At 36.1% G+C, this 10,192-nt stretch overlaps 1 long non-coding RNA gene across 1 annotated transcript; it reads left to right on the forward strand.

Moving 5' to 3' along the window:
* The first annotated feature begins 509 nt into the window (after positions 1-509).
* On the forward strand, positions 510-788 carry LOC138900507 (uncharacterized). Its single transcript, XR_011411563.1, has 2 exons — positions 510-616; positions 712-788. It is a non-coding gene; the product is annotated as an uncharacterized lncRNA (long non-coding RNA).
* The last annotated feature ends 9,404 nt before the right edge of the window (positions 789-10,192 follow it).

The following is a 10,192-nucleotide window of genomic DNA, read 5'->3' on the forward strand; positions in this document are numbered from 1 at the left end:
TCTAAAAAAATCTTCTACTTATGACAACAATAACATTTATAACATTATCAAGAAATATAATTAATTGTAGGAATACAAGTAATATTAACGATGACAACGAAACAACAACATAAAAATAACTTACAATATTAAAAATAATAAGGTGACAAAAACTATTCCTTTAATAGTTAAAATTCTTAAGAGAAATTTACCTAAATGTTATTTCACTATACAAACAACTCGAATTTGACACTCACAATATTTGGTCAGCCCCATTTGGAAAGTTGTTGTCATATTTTAAATTTGATTCAACCTACCTATATTTCAAGATCTAGAAACTCAATCTATGCCTTCCTAGGTTACTCTTAATTATTCTCATAAAATTGAGCAACAAAATAAATTTCTTACCATTTTCTCAAGATATGTTAAATTTTCAAGATTCATAAATTTCCTATTACAATAATCTGAATTTTGAATCTTACATTTGGTAACAACATTATGAAGACAATCTATTTAAAGGACTTTCTTCTCTTGCAAGAGGCAAGTCACATAGCAAACTAAAGAAAAAGCTACTTTATTCTTAATTTGCTTTAGTTTCTAAATCAATGGCTTCTCGAAAACGGGGTTCTAGTTCAAAGTGAGTTTCTTTTCCATTTCATTTTTCTTTTTCTTCTTTTCTTGTTATATATTTTACAGTCTTCAATAAGTTTATATGGTGCTTTCAATTTTTAGCGAAAGGAGGAATGAAATCAAGGCACTTAAACTCGAAAATGAAATGCTCCGCTTGGGAAACAAATTGCTAAGTGAAAGGAAGGAGAAAATTATTGAACAAGTGCTCATTAAACTGATTTCTTTTTCTTTTTTAATAATATTTTTAGCTACGTCTTATAAGCATGAGGAAAACTAAAATCTATTACTTTCAACTTTCAAGGAGTTCTTTTATCCTCTTTCCCAAAGTAATATATATTATATATGCATGCAACTCTGTAAGTTCTTCCATTGACTGCGTTGGTAAAGCACAGGCCAAAATACAATCGAAAACAAGAGGTTTTCACTAGGTGAAGGATCAATTCACATAATTAATAATATCCAATCTTTCTATAGGCACGTAGAAGCTGTGCGGAAGCTCATCTTATACCTTCTATTATATTAGTAGAAAACCTCATTATTACAATCTTATTCGAACATGAAAATCCAATCATTTCTATCCATTCTTGATGCTTGATTGTGTTGGGAATAAACCCCCACATAAATAATATTCACGGTAATAAAAGCGGAATAATAACGTAGCACCGAGATATGGTAATTAGCAAGAATAAAATAGTGACAATGACACTAAGATTTTTACAAGGAAAACCTTATTGAATAAGGGAAAAAATCATGGCCCCAAGACGAGCAACTGATATCACTATAGAACGAAATTTTACCTTTTGTAGGTCCAAGTAAAATACTCAAAAGAAATAACCCTCTTTTGATATTCCCACCTCACTACAATATCGCTCACTCTCTATTTTTTTCATAGACTATTTTCTTATACCCTATCTATGAAACCTCACTCTTTCTTTCTAACTCTCAGATATATTTTTTCTTTGAGATTGGTGTATGAAATGAGAAGTTGAAGGCTTCTATTTATAGGAAGAAGTGTCGTAACAAAAAAATAATTTTGGTCAAAAAACGTGTTTCGGTGCCAACTACTAATTTAGCATCTTGCAGATTTTTCTTCTTCATTATGGGGATGGACTCCACAACCCTTTCCTTCTTTCTTCATTATGGGGATCCACCCCCACAATCCCCTTTTTTCTTTGTTTGATTATGGGACAAGACCCCACAAATCTCCCCCTCCAGATCCATTCACCTGAAGGAGGTAATACTGGACTTTTAGCTTGAGTGCATGCCGACAAGTTCTTTACATAGCTCGAACTTGTCTCTTGGTACCACCTTGGTCAACATATCAGCATGATTTTCACTCGTGTGAATCTTTTTGACCTGTAAAGTTTCATTCTCCACCTTCTCACGAATCCAATGATATTTCACATCTATATGCTTTGTTCTTGCATGGTACATGGAGTTCTTATTCAAGTCTATTGCACTTTGACTATCACAATAGACGACATACTTCTTTTGATGAAATTTCAGCTCTTGAAGAAACTGCTTGAGCCATACCATCTCCTTGCCAGCTTCTGTAGCGGCAATGTACTTTGCTTCAGTTGTTGAAAGTGCAACACACTTCTGCAATTTAGACTGCCATGATATTGCTCCCCCTGAAAAATGTAAACAAATATCCAGTAGTGGATTTTATGTTATCAATGTCACCTGTCATATCAGCATCTGTATAGCCCTTCAAGATTGGATGAGATCCTCCAAAGCACAAACAATCTCCCGTGGTACCTCTCAGGTACCTGAGTATCCACTTGACTGCTTCCCAATGTTCCTTTCCATGATTTTCAATGAATCTGCTAACAACAGCAATTGCTTGAGCAATATCAGGTCTGGTGCATACCATTGCATACATCAAGCTTCCGACTGCTGAAGAATAAGGAACTCTAGCCATGTTCCCTTTCTCCTCCACACTTGTAGGACACATCTTCTTGCTCAACTTTAGATGACTAGCAAGAGGTGTGCTGACTGGCTTAGTTGTAACGACCCGGCCGGTCGTTTTAAGAGTAATAGCTTTGATCCCCTATTAACTGCTTTTCCCATATTTATTTCTGCTATTGTGACTTGTCGGGATGATTGGTTTTGAGTTTCGGGATGTTTTGGGACACTCGGTCCCTAAATGAGAGCTTAAGCCTTAGGATTTGGGCCGTAGTCGGAACAGTGTGAAGACGACTCCCGAATGAAATTATGTTGGCTCTGTTAGCTCCGTTAGGTGATTTTGGATTTAGGGGCGTGTCCGGATTGTGTTTTGGAGGTCCGTAGCTCATTTAGGCTTGAAATGGCGAAAGTCGAATTTTTGGAGGTTTGGACCGGTAGTGGAATTTTTGATATCGGGGTTGGAATCCGAATCCGAAAGTTGAAATAGGTCCGTAATATCAAATATGACTTGCGTGCAAAATGTGGGGTCAATCGGACGTGGTTTGATAGGTTTCAGCATCGGTTGTAGAATTTTGAAGTTTCAAGTTCTTTAAGTTTGAAGCATTTTTTTTATGTGATTTGAGAGCTCGATGGTGAATTGTGATATGAGATGGGGATATTGGCACGTGAATTGTCCGTGCAGTTGTGATATAAAAATATGGGCACGAGGTGCTGTGATAAAATGATAATGATATTTGGAATTATCCGTGCAGTTGTGATATGAAATGAGGGCACGAGGTGCCGGGCAGATATGATGATTTAATTATGGGCACGAGGTGCCGTGGAAATATGAAAATGGGCTGAGACCCGTATTTACAAAAATTATGAAAATGGGCTGAGACCCATATTTTGATGATTTTGAAATGAGGTGTCACATGGTGACTTTTTTAATTGAAAGAATTATATTCAAAATATTTATTTGAAAGGATTTTTACTTAGAATGTATCATATAAAAGAATTGTATTTTGAAAGATATTTATTTGAGGAAATTGTATTTGAAAAGATTTATTGAAAGAATTATATTTGAAAAATAATTATTTGAGAAAATTATATTTTAAAGAAAGTTATCTGGAAGAACTATGTGAAAGACATTTATTTGAAGGGCTTGATTTAATTGAGTGTAATTGTGTTTATTAATTGTTGAGTGATATTAATGGTATTCTTGTTGTCTGTTGTGCATATCACTGGTTGTTTTATCCTGCCTTTATTATTATTTGTTTCCTATTATTTTGTATATCATATTGCACAGGTTATTAGACTAGTGAGTGTCTTGATTGTACCTCGTCTCTACTCCATTGAGGTTAGTCTTGATACTTACTGGGCACCGCTGTGGTGTGCTCACTCTACACTTCTGTACATATTTTTGTGCAGAGCCAGGCATTGAAGATATCGGATTTGAGCAGAGTTAAAGCGCGATCATAAGAATTCAAGGTAGAGCTGCTTGGCCGACGCAGTCCCTCGGAGTCTTTTCATTTTAATGTACTGTTAATTTGTAATCAAACAGTATTGTATATTCGGTCCTCGTGATCATTCCATGTATTCAGTTAGAGTTCGTGACTCAGTACTACCAGTCTTGGGAGGTTGTGTATTGTAATTATTTCCGCTGTTAGATTTTTTTTTAAAAAATGGCTTCAAAATGTAATAGAAATCGGCTTACCTGGTCTTAGAGACTAGGTACCATCACGACGCCTGTGGTGGGATTTTGGGTCGTGACAGTAAATTTCTCTTAAGAATTTTAACTATTAAAGGAATAGTTTTTGTCACCTTATTATTTTTAATATTGTAAGTTATTTTTATGTTGTTGTTTCGTTGTCATCGTTAATATTACTTGTATTCCTACAATTAATTATATTTCTTGATAATGTTATAAATGTTATTGTTGTCATAAGTAGAAGATTTTTTTTAGAATTTTCAGATCTCCAATAGATTTGTTGTGATATAAATTAGCCCCATTTTCACCTGTGTAAGACCTTCCAAGGTTCATCTAGCATTCACTTGCAATGTAAGCGGTGTGAAGTTATCAAACATCTCAGTTGTTTTTAATAATAAGATTAAGATGTTTGAATCTCAATACAAATTTGATTATTAAGTTGTTATCTATAGATATGAGCATTGAATAATTTAACGTTATTAGTTTTCTCAACATAAAATATAAAATAGATGGATGATTTAATATTTTAAAAAAAATGTGTATAATTTTAAAAGAATTATAAATATACATTATATAAAAATATATATAAGAGAAAACTTAACTTGTAATAATATTATAAAAACTATTTATTTAATGTTTGTGTTGCCGTTAAAGAAAGTAGTCATAGACTTAAAGAAAATGTCCTCCAGCGGATTCATGTTTGAAGAAAGATACTAGAGCCTTAATAGCTTCTCTGTCTAGTAAGATTTTATTTGCCTGTGTTAAATTTAATCATTCTGGAGGGCATACTATTGCGCGACATCACGGATGCGAAGAGTAATTCAGCTGCCCTTCCCAGATACCTCATGCGAACGCGAGGGCTTCCTCGCGAACGCGATGAAGAAAATGCCTGCAACAGAACACCAAAAATCTGCTATCTTCCAAAGTTCAAAAGTGATCCGTTTAGCATCCGAAACTTATCCGAGACCCCCGGGATCTCAACCAAACATACCAACAAGTCCTAAAACACCATACCTCGTGCCCACATTTCATTTTATAAACCGCCTGAAAACAGCCACAGGCTCCCAATTTCAACATAAATCAGATTATTATCAATTTACTAACAACTAGACAAGTTGCACAAGGTATAAAAATAAACACAAGAAAATCACATCACATGAAAATTGTCAACACTACAACCCACATCATCACATATCGTCCCTGATAATAGCCACCATTATCGCTCCTATTGCCACTCTTATCGCTCCTATAGCCACCCTTATCGCTCCGCCCAGACGATATAAATATTCAACAAACACAACAGTGAAATGCCACCCTTATAACCACATAATATCAACGGTGAAATGCCACCCTTATCTCTCCAAAATAATAACTCACACAACACAACATTTTACATGGAAAATTATCACAATAACATAATAAAAATCAATTCATATCATAATTTCTCAATGGCCACAACCAAATTTCAAAGCTACAACCAAGTCAATTAATTTCACATCAAATAGCCAAATGCTCTACACAATGTGTACAACACCCATAAACAATCAATAGAGATAGAAATTACTCAACATAAAGCAAAATCTTCATAAAAGATCAAATTTTCAATAATTATATAAATAACTCTTTTTAAGCTCGTTTAATTAATTATTTGCAGAGGGAAAAATTCAAAATAAAATTAAATTGCAATAATTATCAAACTAGCAAATTCATGAAATTTCATAAATAATCAAATAACAATCACATCACATTATCATATAACAACAGAGTCAACAACAAGGGTTTAGGCACGACAAGTAGATGATCAAATACATGCCAACAATTATCCAATTTACTTCACAATATGCTCAAGACTTTTGACTCAATAAAATTTGCACATATAAACCAAGTACGTACTCGTCACCTCGTGTACATGGTTTTCAATTACCCAAGTTGCACATAAGACTCAATGCCTAAGGGGAATTTCCCCTACTCGAGGTTAAGCAAGACACTTACCTCTTTGAAGTTATGCCAATGTTCCAAAATCGCCTTCTTGCTTGAATTGACCTCCTGACAGCTCAAATATATCCAAATTAATTGTGTAACTTCATTAAAATTCATCGGAAACAATTCCGGATAATAATACGTCGACTTAAAAATTTATTCCAAAAAGTCAACAAAAGTCAACACGGGACCAGCCTCTCGGAACCCGACATAATTTTCATGAAATCCGAACACCCATTCCGATACAAGTTCAACCATACTAATTTTATCGAATTCCAATAACAACTCGACTTCCAAATCTTAAATATTCATTTTTCGAAGCTTTTACAAATATCTTGATTTTTCCTCCATTAAATCCGAATTAAACGATGGATTCAAATACATAATCATGAAAATTAATCAAAACTGGATAAGAATCACTTACACCAAACACCTACGCAAACGTCTCTCCAAAAATCACCTTCTACCGATCTCCAACTTTGATTTTGAGTTATGAACTCAAACCCCCATTTTTGGGACTTTTAATTCTGCCCAGATACACCTTCTTCGCGTTCGCAACCATTCCTTCGCGTTCGCGAAGGCCAAAAATCCAGCTGCCTCTAATCCTTCTTCGCGTTCGCGAAGTCCTCATCGCGTTCGCGAAGACCAACTGACCAACTCCTTCACATTCGCATTTCAAGCTTCGCGTTCGCGTTTCAAGCTTCGCGTTCGCGAAGGCCAAATGACCCCAGGCCCCTATCTTCCTTTTCTTCTTCGCGTTCGCGTTCGCGTTAACAGCTTCGCGTTCGCAAAGGACAAATCATCATCCCTTCAAACTCCCCTTCACGTTCGCGGGACTCCCTTCGCGTTTGCGAAGAAGGAAACCAGACTTCAGCAACATCAGTCCAAACAGCTCCAATTTGGTCCGAAACCACCCCGAAACACACCCGAGCCCCTCGGGACCCCGTCTAATCATATCAACCAGTCCCATAATATATCACAGACTCGCTTGAGGTTTCAAATCACTTCAAATTACGCCGAAAATACAAATCGCACCACAAATCGAACTTATGAACTTCAAAAACTTCCAACTTCTAAAACTCGTGCCGAAACCAATCAAACCAACCCGGAATGACGTCAAATTTTGCAGGAACGTCCCAAATAATATAACAGAGCTGTTTCAACTCTCGAAATCACATTCCGACCCCGATATCAAAAAGTCAACCCCCGGTCAAACTTTCCAAAATTTTGAGTTTCGCCATTTCAAGCTTAATTCCACTACGAACCTCCAAATAATTTTTTCGACACACTCCTACGTCCAAAATCATCATACGGAGCTAACGGAACCGACGAAACTCCATTCCGGAGTCGTCTTCATAGAGTTTCGACTACAATCAAAATCCTAAGACTTAAGCTCCCTTTTTAGGAACTAAGTATCCCAAATCACTCTGAATCATCCGTAATTCAAACTTGACCACACACGCGGGTCATAATACATATCGCGAGGCTGCTCGAAACCTTAAGTAACTGAACGGGACGTAAATTCTTAAAACGACAAGTCGGGTCGTCACATTCTCCACCTCTTAAACAAACGTTCGTCCTCGAACGTGCTAAGAATCTTTCTGAGGACTTTTGTCACGACCCAAAATTCCCACCTTCGGACTGTGATGGCGCCTAACATTTCACTTGCTAGGCAAGCCAACATTAGAATAACATTATCCATTTTTAAAACAATTTTAAATTTATTAATAACAAGGAAGCAAATGCGGAAGCAATTTTGAAATAATCCATAATATTAACGGTATCTAAATACCATCCCAGAATTGGTGTCACAAGTGCACGAGCTTTTAGAATAATTATAAATAAAGGTCTAAATAAAATAAAGTTGTCTGAAAATAAACACACAGCTAAAGTACAATAGACGGGGACTTCAAAACTGCGGACACCATGCAGTTATACCTCAAGTCTCCTCTGATAGCTGAAATTCGAGCGAGTCTATGGTACGCCACTGGGACCAACTCCAAAATCTGCACAAGAAGTGCAGAGTGTAGTATCAGTACAACCGACCCCATGTACTAGTAAGTGTTGAGCCTAACCTCGACGAAGTAGTGACGAGGCTAAGGCGGTTCACTTACATTAACGTGTACGCAATATTGATAATAACAACAAATAATATAAATAAATTAGGTAGCTCATGTATAATAATTGAAACCAACCCAGCAGTCATAATCCATTATTATTTTAACCAATTCTGTTATAGCGTGCAACCCACTCTCACAATATATTCACATTCAATTCTGTTGCAGCATGCAATCCGCTCTCACAATATATCCATTTTTAATCAAGTCTGTCATATATTTATTTCAATCAAGTATATATATAGACTTTTAAATAAGTCTATTGCGGCGTGCAATCCGATCCTCCAATATTGACTTTTCATTATGTCCATTGCGGCGTGCAATCCGATCCCCCAATATTGACTTTTAATAAGTTTGTTGCGGCGTGCAACCTGATCCTCCAATATTAACTTTTTAACAAGTCTGTTGCAGCGTGCAACCCGATCCTCCAATATTAACTTTTAATAAGTCCGTTGCGGCGTGCAACCCGATCCTCCAATATTAACTTTTTAACAAGTCTATTGCGGCGTGCAACCCTATCCTCCAATATTTCTATTTCAATCAATTCTTATAGAAGAAATTCCCCAATAAACGCAACAATTAATATAAATTCATAAGACAACAAGCATACAACAATTATAATTTAATTATGAAACAAACAATGACAATTAATAATTTATTATAGACATCAGGGTGAAAATAGGCAGTTTAATATTTGATATGCTAAATGTCAAATAATAATTAAAACACATAATTCAAATAGCATGTAACAATTAATGCAGGAATTCAAGAATTAATATTTTGACATGGAATAAAAGAGAAATAATTATTATAGTAATTAATTTATGATTAAAAATAATTTATGATTTTTCAAGTAAGCAGGAAAACAATTAATTTGATGATGTATAGACACTCGTCACCTCGCCTATACGTCGTTTACATGCAATTCACATAACAAACAATTTAAGGGTTCTATTCCCTCAAGTCAAGGTTAACCCCTGACACTTACCTCGCTTTGCAAATTCCAATCAAATATTCAACCGCAGCTTTTCCTTTTAAATTTGCCTCCGAAAGCTTCAAATCTATTCACAAACAATTCAATGTATTCAATACTAATCATAGGAATTAATTCCATATGAATTTATAAATTTTTCGGATAAAAATCCGAAATTCATTAAAATATTCGGCAGTGGAACCCACTTCTCAAATCTCGGAAAAATTCACGAAATACGAACACCGGTTCTGATACGAGTTCAACCATACCAAATTTGTCCAATTCCGATATCAAATGGACCTTCAAATCTTAATTTTTATTTTTTGGAAAGTTTTACAAAAATTCCAATTTCTTCTATCTAAATCCAAAATAAATGATGAATATAGACATGAATTTGTGAAATACAATCACTATATGATAATAAACACTTACCCAGTCCGAAATTGTGAAAAACTCCTTTGAAATCGCCCCTTAGCCGAGTTATAATTGAGGATTTGTGAAAAATGGGAAAAATCCCGTTTTGGTTCTGTTTTAAGTCATAGGGGTCAGGCCTTCTTCGCGTTCGCGAAGGGCCTGTCGCGTTCGCGATGAGTAGCAGCCTGTGGCTTTTGCGTTCGCGAGTCCTCCTTTGCGTTCGCGAAGGCTTCCCCCTAGCCTTCGCGTTCGTGAGGCATTGCTCACATTCGCGATGAAGGAATGATCGACCCTCCCCCAGGTGTGCCTAACACTACGCGTTCGCGAGGAGCTTGTAGCATTCGCGAAGGGTAATGCCCTCATCGCTTCGCGTTCGCGACTAAGCCTTCGCGTTCGCAAAGAAGAAAACTTTAGCTGCCCAGTTTACTCTTCGCGTTCGCGAGAGTACCTTCGCGAACGCGAAGAAGAACATGCCAGAACACCTGCTGCTGCAAAATACCAGAT

Source organism: Nicotiana tomentosiformis, chromosome 10 (genome assembly GCF_000390325.3).
Source record: "Nicotiana tomentosiformis chromosome 10, ASM39032v3, whole genome shotgun sequence".
In the NCBI taxonomy this organism is placed as follows: domain Eukaryota; kingdom Viridiplantae; phylum Streptophyta; class Magnoliopsida; order Solanales; family Solanaceae; genus Nicotiana; species Nicotiana tomentosiformis.